Here is a 13,638-nt window from a genome sequence, read left to right as displayed (position 1 = left end):
GGGTGGGGCGATGGGTGACGCCCCGGCCGTAGCGAGTTAGCATGGCGGACTCTACAACCATTACACTATGTTATGTGGTTAAATAAACATAGAAATTCATAATTTTAAGGTGACATGTTTCGCCTCCTTTTATTGGGCATCTTCAGCCTTATTTAATCTTAAAATAAACATTATTTAGAGGACATTGACATTTATGATTTATAAAAATTGAACTGTGTTTTCTTAAGGTTAAACAAACTAAGGAATAGTAGTTATAAAATATGATGTTGAGACATGGCATATACAACATATGTTAAAATCATCGTAAACAATTTTAAAGTCTTTGCCCAAAAGAAAATCTGTTTCATATAAAATTCTAAAAACAACTCTAGTCTGGCACTGAAGTGGATCTTCTTCGTAAGAAAATTCGAGCATATGTTAGCTTGAGGCAGTTGTCAATACAAGTCTTCAATAGACTAGTTTGGCTGAAACGTTGAGGTTGGATTTTGTATCCTTTTGTGAACAGTAGCCTAAGAATATTGGCCAGGAGGAAAGGCAAATGTTTTAAATTACCTTATTAAGTTCGTTGATCCATAAATTATCGTAATATAACCAATGCAAAAAATATGTTGATATGCTGGTTGATGCTGCTTTTGAGACGAGTATATCGGGTATTTGACAGGTATGTTTGAAATTCTCGTGAATGTGTAGTCCCTCTAGAAGATGTAGAGAATCGTGGAAAAGAATGTGGTTATACTGTAATGAAACAAACAAAAAGAAAGGCGTGTATGACGGTGTGTGTTTAAATTGTGTGTTAATATCCAAGAGTTATGTATTATGTAAAACGGGTACTTACTCATTCGCCGTAACTATGTACATCTTTGTGTATTAGCAGCGTTGTTCTGTCTGGAGTTCCTACTCCTCGTGTTGTATCGATGTGGTAGAGGAGGATCGGAATGTTGAGGGGAAGGTAAAACACACACCGCCTTACACGTCTTTCTTCTTTGTTTCATTACAGTATATGCACATCATTTTCCACGATGATCTACATCTTCTAAAGGGAATACACATTCACGAGAAATTCAAACATACCTGTCAAATACCAGATATACTTGTTTCAAAAGCAGCTTCAACCAGCACAACAACACCTTTCCTTGCACTGGTTATATTACTATATATTACGATTATTTATGGATCAATCAACTTACTAAGATAATTTGAAACATTCGCCTCTTCTCCTGGTCAATATTCTTTAGCTCCTCTTCGCAAAAATAAACAAAATCCAGCCTCAACGTTTCAACCAGCTACTAAATTGAAGACTTGTATTGACAATTGCCTCAAGCTAACATATGCTCGAATTTTCTTACGAAGAGGATCCACTTCAGTTCCAGACAAGAGTTGTTTTTAGAATTTTATATGACACAAATTTGCTTTTGGACAAAGATTTTAAAATTGTTTACAATGATTTTAACATGTGCTGTATATGTCATGTCTCAACATCATACATTGTACCTACTAATCCTTAGTGTTTCTAACCTTAAGACATCACAGTTCAAATTTTGGAAAACAAATATTATTGTCCTCTAAATAATGTTTGTTTTAAGATTAAATAAGGCTGATGATGCCAAATAAGGGAAGGGCGGAACATGTCCCCTTAAAATTTTGAACATCTATGTTTATTTAACCACATAACGTGGTATTAATTGTATTGAATTGACGGGGTAATAAAGATACTCCTTTTGTAAACTAAGTGTGCTTACTGTTTTCAATATGGAACCAAAATCAGAGTGATGGTTTGTAACAAGTGGTACGTTCGGAGCTGTCAGCGGGGAGATGGAATGGAATGACATTAGTAGACGAATAAGTTTGAGTGGCATCTTTAAAAGTAGGAAAGATCACAGTATGAAGATAAAGTTGGAATTCAAGAGTACGGACTGGGGCAAATAATCATTTATAGGAAGGGGAGTTAGGGATTGGAATAACTTACCAAGGGAGATGTTCAATAAATTTCCAGTTTCTTTGAAATCATTTAAGAAAAGTTTGGTAAACAACAGATAGGGAATCTGCCACCTGGGTGACTGCCCTAAATGCAGATCAGTATTGATTGATTGAAACTGCTAAACATTTAAACCAATTGTTTGACATGGAACTCCCTACAAGGGGCGCTCTGGTAAACACCACTCGGTTGTGTCATTAGACGTGACATGCATAGAAAAATAAAGAAAGGACACTTAAGTAATTGTTGATGGCATTGCTCAATGCAATGAGCTGATAGGACAGTTGTATAAATTTTTGTCTTCATATCAGTAGAATTTTCTTCATTTTCCATTTCCAGTCTTTTGCATTGAAATGTGAATCAAGTACCTCCTCAGTTTTTCTCTACCACTCCCTTCCTTCCTCGAATATTTTTTCTACATTTACTCCATTCTTCTCTGTACTCTCCTTTCCATATCCATTCACCCTTTTCTGGGCATTCCCCGATGTCTTTCTCTTATGACTTTCTCTGTAAATACTTACTTTGGTACTCTATCCTCTTCCATTCTCATCATGTGTCCATACCATTTTAGCGTACGGGACTCTATCTTGCCTTTCAGTTCAGGGAATCCAATCCTCTCCCTGTTTCTGACTTTATCCCTTCTTGCCCTCCCTGTTATTTCTCTTAAGGAATTTCATCTTGGCCTCTTGCATTCTGCTTTCATCATGTTTTATTGTTGTCCATGTGCCTGATGCATATGTCAAAATTGTTTTGTAATACATAGGGTGCCGAATTTTCTCATATATCTTTCGGACGTCCCAGGTACAGACTATACATCTCACACATTAGTAAAACTCATTGGCTTGTTCAATTCTCTTTCCAATTTCTTAATTTATTTTCCCATCTTCTGCAATTATTCTCCCAAAATACTTGAAGCTTTTTCCACAACTTCTAATGGTCTTCCATTTACTTCAATATTCCCACTTCCTTCTCTATTACCTCTCGACACCACTACTATCATACACTTTTCCATACTTATTTTCATTCTATATTCCTCTATCTCCTAATTCCATACAGTGTCTTGTTCTTGTGCTTCCATTTCATCTTCTCCGCATATTACTGTGTCATCTGCAGAGATGCCTTCTTGGTTCCCATTGTTTGTATACTTTTGTGGATTTCTTCCATGACTGTAGTGAAGATTGGAGGGGATAAAACACATCCTTTTTGAAGTCCTGTTTCTACTTTGAACCAGATAGTTTGTCCCATCGTAGTATTCATATACTTACTCACTTGTCTTTCGTGGCTTTTATAATTGGTTCTCCTCTCCCTGCCCTTTTTCTATCAATGCATCGGAGATCACGTGCCATGGTACACTAACACATGCCTTGTAAATATTGATAAATATCATCACTGAATCCAGCCTAAATTTCCATCTGTTCTCCATCACGTTCGTTAGGTTCACAGATTGAAAAATTTTTAAATTATGTTTACACTGAATATGGAGTACGACACCATATGGAAGTGAAACACGGATAATAACTGGTGCCGAAAACACAGAGTTGAATCCTTTGAATGGCCATGATATCAGAAGTTCTTGATTATCAGATTGATAGAAAATGTCTCAAATAAAGAAATAGTGAATCAGCTGGATGAGGGGAAAATGTTTTGAGAGAATTTGATCCTGAGAAGGAAAATTTTGATAGAACAAATCTCAAAGAGTTGTCATCTTGTTGAGTTAGTTTTGAAGCTAATTGCAAAGGATATAAATTGTAGGAAGGGAGTCTCCGTGGCTCAGACGGCAGCGCGTCGGCCTCTCACCGCTGGATACCGTGGTTCAAATCCCGGTCACTCCATGTGAGATTTGTGCCGGACAAATCGGAGGCGGGACAGGTTTTTTCCGGGTACTCTGGTTTTCCCTGTCATCTTTCATTCCAGCAACACACTCCATTCTCATTTCATAGCAACTATCAGTCATTAATAAATCACTTTGGGAGTGGCGACCCTATCATACTAATAGCCTTTATCTTCTTCATTCATTCCATCCCTGACCTGGTCAATGACCGGAAAACAAGTTATAGGTTTTCATAAATTGTAGGAAGATTTCAAGATATGGACCCAGGTGATCAGAGTGATATGCAAATGGAATAGTCACTGAATTTTCAAGAAGTTTTGTGCATTTCGATCACAAGCGATGCGCATTGGATTTTTAATAAGAAAGGTCATCTTGTTGCGTTTTCAGTTCCATATAAAACTGTATGATATATGGTGTCATATAATACTAGGGGTCCTTTGACTATGATCTTGATATTGACAGATATGTTAACTTATATTTCCTATTTAAGTGATCACTGTTTTAGAAGTCATGTAAAACTAGACGCCTTTAGCTATGATCGAAGTATCAGTCATAAAAAACTTGAGGTCCTTAGCTATGACCACAATATCAACAGGCATATCAAATTTTGAGTTCTTCATTATGATCATAATATGATGATCATGTAAAATTACAAGCTTGTTGCTTAGTCTGTTGACAAACAACATAAGTAGCAATGACATCAACAAGGTAATATATTTTTCTGGCTTATGTTTCAGTGTAAGGTCATTGGAAGTAATCAACGATCCCAGTACCTTCTACTTCAGTTGCAGTACGAAATGGACCTGGAAATAAAGATCAAAGAGGAACCAGCCGGGCTTGAAGGAACAACAAATGCATCACTTGTAAGTCTCATTCCAGATAACATTATAGAAACTTACTCTTAGCAGTTCAATAAGTTTGACAGAAGTATAATTTACTATGTGCTTCCCCAGTATTAACACCAGCAGTCACCATTTGCTGCATGGACATCTAAGCATAGTACGACTCTGTTCTGTTTCTTTGTCTTGGAATACACCACAACGTGCTACACAAAGCTGCCAACTCTTAGGAACTTAAGGTTGTGGTTGGATTAGTCTGTACTTTTTACTGTCAGTATCTAAATAACTTTCCTGTAGGGAATGCACCTCTTCTATTTTCCCCCTCCGATTATAATAGAGGATGGTTGGCCCATTGTACTGATTTTAAAACTAATATTCTCCAACAGTACTGCACCACCATTAGCACCACATGTTAAAAATGATTACTCCTACCATAATTAGTGTAGAAGAAGTTAAATCACAAATCATTCGTTAGTGTTTTTGAGACAATACGCCAGTCTGCTAAACAAAAAGTCAACACAGGTGTGATTATTCTGGGTTACCCTCACATCCACAATGTGCTGGAAGATATTATGTGTGTTGAAGAAAGAGCAGATTTGCCTATGACATGTGAGGGATAAAATAGCTCAAAATCTGAATATACTTATCTCAAAATAAGTATTTTGCTCAGGCGTTGAATTCATTCAAAAAGGCTGAGTAGTGATTAGCTCATTTTATTCCTCAAATGCAGGTCAGCCTATGTTATATAGAGAACCATGTCTAAGGGCTCTAGAATGCAGGATTTCTGAGAAGAATTTCTTAAGGCTCTTAAGGCACATTAAACAGAGTTTTTCTTTCCTCTTTTTCATTATTTCCCTGTCCTTTTTGTTCATCCTTTTCATCCATTCCTTAGTTCAGCTACTGTTCTCTTCTATATTGAATGTGTTAAGTTGGTATATTGTAGAACTTGATACTTTAATTCACTTTTAGTAGTAGGTTAACTTATATTAAAACATGAGCTTTTATTCACAGTCCCTTCCCCCCTTTACTGTTGACAAGGTTTTATGAATCCAAGTGAAAAATTTAAATGTTTTGTTGTAGATCATAAGGGATCTTCTGAAACTGCAGATATACACTCCAACACTGCTGATTCTCCACTGACGGTGTTCTCATCCCCTCAGCTCCTCACAGAACACTACATAACATGCTTATAGAAGTAAAATATTTCATTTCTAGTTGCTTTTCCTTTGGGCTACATCACATATTTTGCTGGTATATGACTGTGATAAGTCTGCTTCATTCATGTTTATTTTTTTTCATTTTAAACTTGGAAGCATTGATATATGCTGTTTGAAACAGAACTGCCTTAATGGTTTATGTAGCCCCTGTGATCTTAGCAAAACCAGAGTAGAGAATTTGATTCCATTATTTCAAGGTATTTTAATCTGTCTATAAACAAACTGTATGCTGAGAACAAAAAATTATTTAGAACAGTTGTAACGCTTCTAATTAGTTCACACAACTTTTATGATTTGATTGATATGATTGTACATATGAAAACAGTTCATACAATTTAGTGTTTATGCCTATCGCTGCTTCCTTCCAAATTCTGTGTGAGATGGCCCCAATTCCATCCCTGGTATTATATCTTCTGATATGGCTAGAAAATATTTTGCATTTTATATTTTGTTCTCCATCTCATCCTTTCTGTCATAAGGAGTGGGCAAGAATAGTAACACCATTCTCAGTACAGCCTTTGGTTATAACAGTTCTCTGCTGGTAGAAATCATCCTTAAACATCAGTGAAATTCTGAAAGTAACTGTAATACTGGAAATCAATGAATTAACATACTCATTTGTTAGTGACAGAATTTGTAGATGTGTGTTATGAGCATACCTAATATATCTTATTTTCCACAGGAAAATTTTGAACGCATATCAGAAGTGATAGCTCTGAAAGAAGAAGTTAAATCAGAGTTAACAGAGCCAGGGTCATCGCAGGAAAACTCTCGTGAGGTAATGTACATAATTTGATAAGCCATCATCAGGTAATGGAAATGGGTAGAAAATTGCTCAACAGATACCAGGGTTTGATCCTTCATTTCAGGGCACATGATTGATAGTCCTACAGAAAATATACTTTTTTATGAGATTGACTGTTTATTTACCTAGTTTTCACTTTTCCTTCAAGTTGTTCCACAATCTTGTGTTATTTGTGCAGCAGTTAGGATTATTCCAAAGACCTCTATTCCTTGTTATTTAGGATCTGGTATCATTCCTACTAATACTTTTGAATTTGTAAATAGTTTTGAACACAAAGTAGCTAGAAGACACATTGTTTTGTTACTGTAACAGGATATTTTACTAGTTGATTCCAAATGAAACAACTTTGTTATTTTATTGATTATATTAATTATTGATTTCTAGATAATTTGTTCATACAAGTGGTAGGTTATATGCTTGTTTACTGTCAGCATTCGCTTGTATACCACACACATTGCAGCCATCTCTTGGGAAGTGAAAAATATTGTTATTCTCCCTAATGTGGTCTGTGGTGTTACCAGTCCATTTTGACTTATAATATTTGTACCAGGAAGTACACCTCAACCCCGCACATTTAATAGAAGTGCCTTAAGGAACACTATCTATTGAACAAAACTTGAAACTGCTAATGCATAAAGTAGTAATCAGAAGATGTCACTACTGAATAACTGAGTAATATTTTATTTTAAAGTTACTTAAACTGACTGGATTTCTTTGTTTTGTTTTGGTGTACATCTAGAAGTGTGAACTTTTCTCCATAGATGTCCGTACAAAAAACTGAAGTCATGCACTCTGGTGCAAGGTGTAATAATTAACGATTTAAAGAAGTCTTGTGTTTATAAGTTTTCTCATCTAAATTGACTTTCATGTATTTTGATAGTTCATGGTTTGCAACACTTCCTTCTCATCCTGCCAGCTTTGGAGTCTGGCCAATCACAAATTTTCTGTATTTATTTTTTGGCCAATCATAAGCTTCTTGTATCTACTTGAGTATCCAATTAATTGAGAGGGTGTGGTCGGATTTAGTCCGATGCCTTCTCAGACCCTTGCCTCGGGTATAAATGCCGCGGCTTTTTCTAGTTACCTCGTCTAAACTCGTCAAATTTCTGAAAGTGTGTGTTAATAGAGGAGGTGGTGTGCCTAATTGTTCGGCAGGAAGTACATCAGCCCAGGTAAAAGCCACCAGTTTTCTATCTCTGTATCTATTTCCGCAAACTCACCCGAGGGGTAGGTTCTTATATTTAACTATGTAATCATCTGTTTTCTATAACGTAAACTTTCTTTCTGCTAATGTAAAATTTCATACAGACCTAAACTGTAAATCGGTGAATAGAGAATTCTTTACCATCTCGAATTATCCTTCAATTTATCTTGAGGTGACTACGATTTTGTAACTTTTTTTCCTCCTGTAAATCACTCATTAACTTCTTTTTCTATTCACCTCAGTAGTGTGGGATTCCCTAGCCTCTGCATCATCGGGCCACAAGCCCAAGTAGGGTATTAAATCTTGGTTTTAAAGGAGCGCAAGTGTACGGCTCCATACATTTTGAGTTTGGGCCAGTATTTTATCCTGTTCTTCTTTTCCACAAAGGCCCAGTAGTATGGGTAATAGATACCCCTGTGTAAAGGAATTGTAAATTGTACGTTGTGCCTTAAGAGGCAAGAAATTTTGAGGTTTGAGCATAGCCTCCTTGGTTGAATTTAAAGAGCATGTAAACTTTCGTGATATAGGTGTAATATTGAGGGGGCCTTCGGAAGGCTGAACGTGTAACCTTTGGAGCAAGGTGCTCTTGAACTGTGTCTTGGGAGATATCTCTCGTTATCTAAACAAACACAGCATTTGTGAAGTTGTAAACTTGTAAATTGGAGCTGGAAGCTCAAAACTTGTGATTTCCAACCCTTGCGTTTCTATTTTTGTTTGCTATTTTGTATCTGATATTTTGTTCCTTCACCTAGTAAAATTTTTTGTTAAGTTTGAGATCTGAAAAGAAATATAACCTTTATTTTAATGTTTAAATTAATCTTTGATATCGTAGATAGACCCATTCAAAGCCGACACCTTTTTTCACCTTTCTGCGTTCCACAGATAATCCCGGAACAATATTACTTCAACATGCAAGGAATAGATAAGCGATTCAAGAGTTATCTTGCCTTTATGTTTCGTAGTTCGTAAGGGATAGTGTTTGTGAATAGGGCTAGTAAGTTCACCGTTACTCACCTGAACTTTCGTTATGTGAATGAATTCGTCATTACCAGGATATGTTGATTGTTGATTCCCATAGGTAACCTCAAACATTTGTTCCGAATGAGTAAATTTATAATACCAGTATAAATGGTCCGTCCAAATGTCCAATAACGGACCATTTATATTGGTATTACCAGGATACACATTAGATCACTGTCATCGCCCATTTCATAGCATTCGTGTCATCTTCTTTCAGTTTGACTATGTTGCTATGGGATATTTCATTGCCCATTTATTGAGATATTCATTTCAACATCTCTTCTGGGAGTTCTGAGTTAGCTACTGAAAGTATAGCCTTGTGGGCAAGGTTGTATAATCATGATTAGAAAGTGAAGTAATTGGCTCTCCTATAAGGAAATAGGATGTTGTTAGGTAGGAAGTGTCAAAAGGTCAACATTTAGCTTTGGTGAGGGGATGTGAGTATGTGTTGTAATAATGGTCCCTTCTTTGTTGGTTGAGCGATAAGAACCCATCTCTCATCTGAGCTGATATATCAGACTCTTGACAACTGCTTCCCAGATTCCACCAGTGTGGTGCTGCAGAAGGGATGAAATGCCACTTGAGTCCCATGCCTGCAGTTGTGTGAAAAGTAGGTTTTCTGAGGGTTGTTTTGTAGAAAGGCCTTGATTTCTGTAGCTGCTCCAAAGAAGTTTGTTCCATTATTGCTGTAAATATTCAGGAGTTGTCCTCTATGAGAACTAAGTCGATAAAGTGCGGAGAGAAATGTTGTTGTGGTGAGATCAGGTATCATGTCTATTTAGACAGCCTTGGTAGATAGGCGGTCTGGTCTTGTTCGATTTCACATGATTTTCTACTAGAATTGGGCAGGCATACTCTATGCTAGTTATAACAAATGGGTATGTCAGGGTTAGAGGCACCTTTTGTGTATTTTGCATTAATTGTTCTGAGTTATCTGCATTCAACTTAGAATACTTGAGATGTGTATGAGTGTGGCTTCTTTCAGTCCCCTTTGCTGATGAGATCCTAGACTTTTCTCTCAGTGTGTTGAGTGCCATTATGAAGTAGATGGTGTTCTGCCATCATAATTATATTTGTGAGATGAAGCAGAATTTCTAATTCTTCCAGTCCACTAGTATTGGAGTATTGTGCAGTCTTCCACCGACAAGAAGATGGCCTTCCTTATGTACGATTGGATGTATAGTCTTTATATGAGTTGATAGTTTCCTACACAACATTAGTCTAACATTTGTATACAGGGTTCATCTCCGATACAAACAGTGAACTTTAATTTCACTCCGTGGGTTGTTTACAACAATCTCAGATAATTATATGTCACAAATCTCATGACTGGTCCGTATTAAAATGTACATTAATTCAACAATGTTACAAAAGTTTATTGAAATCCATGTATTCCGTACACGTTGGGTTCTTAATATTAAGATTTTGATCTTGTCATACTAATTTAAGGAGACATGTTTTGCCCATTGCATGGGCATCATCAGCCATGATCTCATTCCTAAGGGATAAAAATCACGATCCTGATCACTCTACTCAAAGTGTTACATAGAGGAACGTGTGTTATAAATATGAGGAGACTTGTTGTAATTTCACAAATGACAATTTGCACAATTAATATATGTCTAAATTCACAAATTCCAATTTACACAATTAAGGCACGTCTAAAAGGTGTTTGGTGAAAGGATGTATGTGTTATGAGAGTGGTCCATTCTTTGTTGGTGAAGCGATAAGAATCCATCACTCTTCTGAGGTGATATATCAGACTCTTGACAGATGCTTCCCAGATTCCACCAAAGTGTGTTGCTGCAGGAGGGATGAAATGCCATGTCAGTCTTATGCCTGCAGTTGTGTGAAGAGTTGGTTTTCTGAGGGTTGTTTTGCGAGAAAGCTTTGATTTCTTTAGCTGCTCCGAAGAAGTTTTGCCATTATCAGTGTAAATGTTCAGCCTACAGCCAACACTGCATAAGCTCAATGCTCCGCCCATCTCCTCTCCTCCGCCACACTCCGTTCCCTAAATGCCATACAGATACAATACAAGATGTGCAAGTGTCATTTGTTCTGATGCTGCAAAGGCAACTAGTTAACACCAGAAAGGTCGAGGGGGTAAGTAAATGTATACACAGCGTTTTTTGTCAAATTTAACCCTTATTTCCTAATCTTGAATATCTTCCTACCCTCCTCTTGTTACAGATTCTTTACCACACATCCCTCAATAGTGGATTTCAACATTGAAGCTGTAGCCAACTTCAAGCATGAGCGTCCCCATTTGACTAATAAGACAGGAGGAGGTTATCACATCAGCTAGTAATGACATACACATTAACACACATTCATGAACATCTTTTCAATTCTACAAAAAAAAAATGAAGACTGGCCTCACCATCCAAATACAGGTTTAACAGAGTTTCGCCCATACGGGAAACCGGGGAATGTCAGGGAATTCAATAAATAGCAGGAAATCCAGGAAATAACAGGGAATTCAGAAAAAAGTCTCAAAATTCGTTCTTCTACCAGATGAAATGGTCATACCACATTTATCCATTAATAGAGGCACATGTTTAAATTTTTATAACATTAATCTTGGGTATGTCTTTTATGCCAGGAATAAATTGTAAATAAATCTGAATAAACATTAAAGAAAACAAGTGTGATCTTGAATGTGAAGTAACCAATAGCATCAGTAGCTATATGGATAGGCTATAGCAAGCAGTAGCGACTATGATTGATCGACTGATCGATCGAATTTTCAATGTTTTGATCTGCTTACTATTGTATATTCTGTGTTGTTGGGGAATGGCAAGGCCTACATTGCGTTCTCAATTTTCTAATCGCTTAAATACATTGCTTCCACAACAAAATTTGCGTATAGACAAAATACCACAACCCAACGGATGACTGTTTGTTTGCTTTGAAATGACATGTGCGATAGTCACTACCTCGTAAAATGTATATACTGACAAAAAACACTGACTGAATGCAGGAAATGGGCCGATGACCTTCGATGTTAGGCCGCTTAAAACAACAAGCATCAACAACAACAAGAATGCAGGAAAGTGTGAAATTCACTGAAACTTAATACTCATTCTAGTGCTCATTATTATTATTATTATTATTATTATTATTATTATTATTATTATAATTATTATTATTATTATTACAATTATTAAACGTACTGATGTAGGTAAACCTTGTGTAAATGTATAATGAATCAGGACACCGTTCAGGCCACACCATGTATAGTTTCTAACCTATCTGTTGAAATTTTTGGTGACGGACGTGAGTGAATGAGGCTCCACGGTAATCAAGTGATTTGAAGGTGTTATACAGCAGTGGAAGTGATAAAAACTTGCAGAAATGTTACATTTGTATATACCCACATGTTTTGTCGGTATTGATCTTCTTTTTGTTCCAAATTTTCATTGTAAAGAAAATGGCCCACAGAAACAATGGAGTTGGAAGCCCAGCCACTACCAGTGCTGCCAACATACGCTGCCTCATGAAGTGTGTGTGGACGACTTCATTAATTCGGACAGCTTCCTTGAAAAAATTGTGCAGGCCATTTTGACCTGCATAACAGAAGTGGTCATAAAAGAACTTGAAAAAAGTTTAAAATTTAATATCAGAACACTTTCAGAGTTACCTAAAAAACTTGATAAGAAGGAGACAGAAATCCACAAACTGAAGAAGGATAGGGATGCTAAGTGTGATTCATTTGAGCAATACAGCAGAAGTAATGTAAGAATTTTCGGCATCCATGAATGTTCGAACGAAAGCTGTGATGAACCAGTGCTGAACGTGTGCAAAGCAGTAGGTGTAGATGTTAGACTTAATGGCATTGATAGGTGTCACGGAGCAGGACCTCGATCACCAAGGAAAATGAGACCTATCCTAGTGAAATTGTTGTCCTATCGCTCATGTCTGGATATCTTCACTAGGAAAAGGAAACTGAAAGGCTCATCCACAAAAATCCATGAAAATCTAATGGCTATCAGAATGTCCATCTTGAAAATGGCAATTCAGCATTTTGTTGTACAAACACTTTGACTTACTCAGGAGACATCGTAATCAAAAATGCTGACGAGATGAAATTATGAGTGTGCCAGTTAATGGAACTTCCTATGGCATAAGCTTCTGTTGCAGTGCTGCCTTATCACTTGGCAATGTGAGTCCACTCCCATCTTTCAACATAAGTCACAGCTGAGAACCTAGTTTTTTCAAGTAGCTTTATCTATGTATCTAGCTCTCTACTTTTCTATCCATTTACTGTATTTATTTATCTATTTATCTAAATATATATTTGCTTATCTCCCTTCTGATCCTACCACCTGTCCATCTACTTACCCTTTTCATTAATTTTCCTAACTGGTTCTAACTTAAGTTAGGCCTCCATATTACGTCCACATAGATCTCACACCAACACTATGTACAATAAGCTCCTACTTGTGTATTCTGTATGCCTAATCTGCTGTTGCACATTATTATTATTATTATTAATATTATTACTACTACGGACAATTTCACTATCTAAAATATGTTAATTGCTGACCATTCATAGGATATAGTCGCATGCTGTGTTCTAGTTAATTTTATTTTACTAATTGGCAATGCATACCACAGCCGTATTCCCTATGACCATAGCAATACATTCCCTTGTCACACTTCCCCTTCCCAATCCATTCCTTCAACCTGTCTACCTGCTAGTCCATTGACCCAATCCCCACTCCTTGAAGCTGCAACGCACATACTC

General features: G+C 36.7%; 1 long non-coding RNA gene across 1 annotated transcript in view; it reads left to right on the top strand.

Annotated features, from left to right (window-relative positions):
- The first annotated feature begins 4,542 nt into the window (after positions 1–4,542).
- Positions 4,543–13,638, top strand: part of LOC137503112 (uncharacterized) — a 30,584-nt gene continuing 21,488 nt past the window's right edge. The window contains exons 1-2 of the long non-coding RNA XR_011019056.1: positions 4,543–4,669; positions 6,545–6,640. This is a non-coding gene — a long non-coding RNA (uncharacterized lncRNA). The remainder of the gene's footprint in view (positions 4,670–6,544; positions 6,641–13,638) is intronic.

This window comes from Anabrus simplex, chromosome X, assembly GCF_040414725.1.
Source record: "Anabrus simplex isolate iqAnaSimp1 chromosome X, ASM4041472v1, whole genome shotgun sequence".
NCBI classification, from domain to species: domain Eukaryota; kingdom Metazoa; phylum Arthropoda; class Insecta; order Orthoptera; family Tettigoniidae; genus Anabrus; species Anabrus simplex.
The sequence above is the reverse complement of the archived record's forward strand: the minus strand, read 5'-3'. Positions and strand labels throughout refer to the sequence as shown.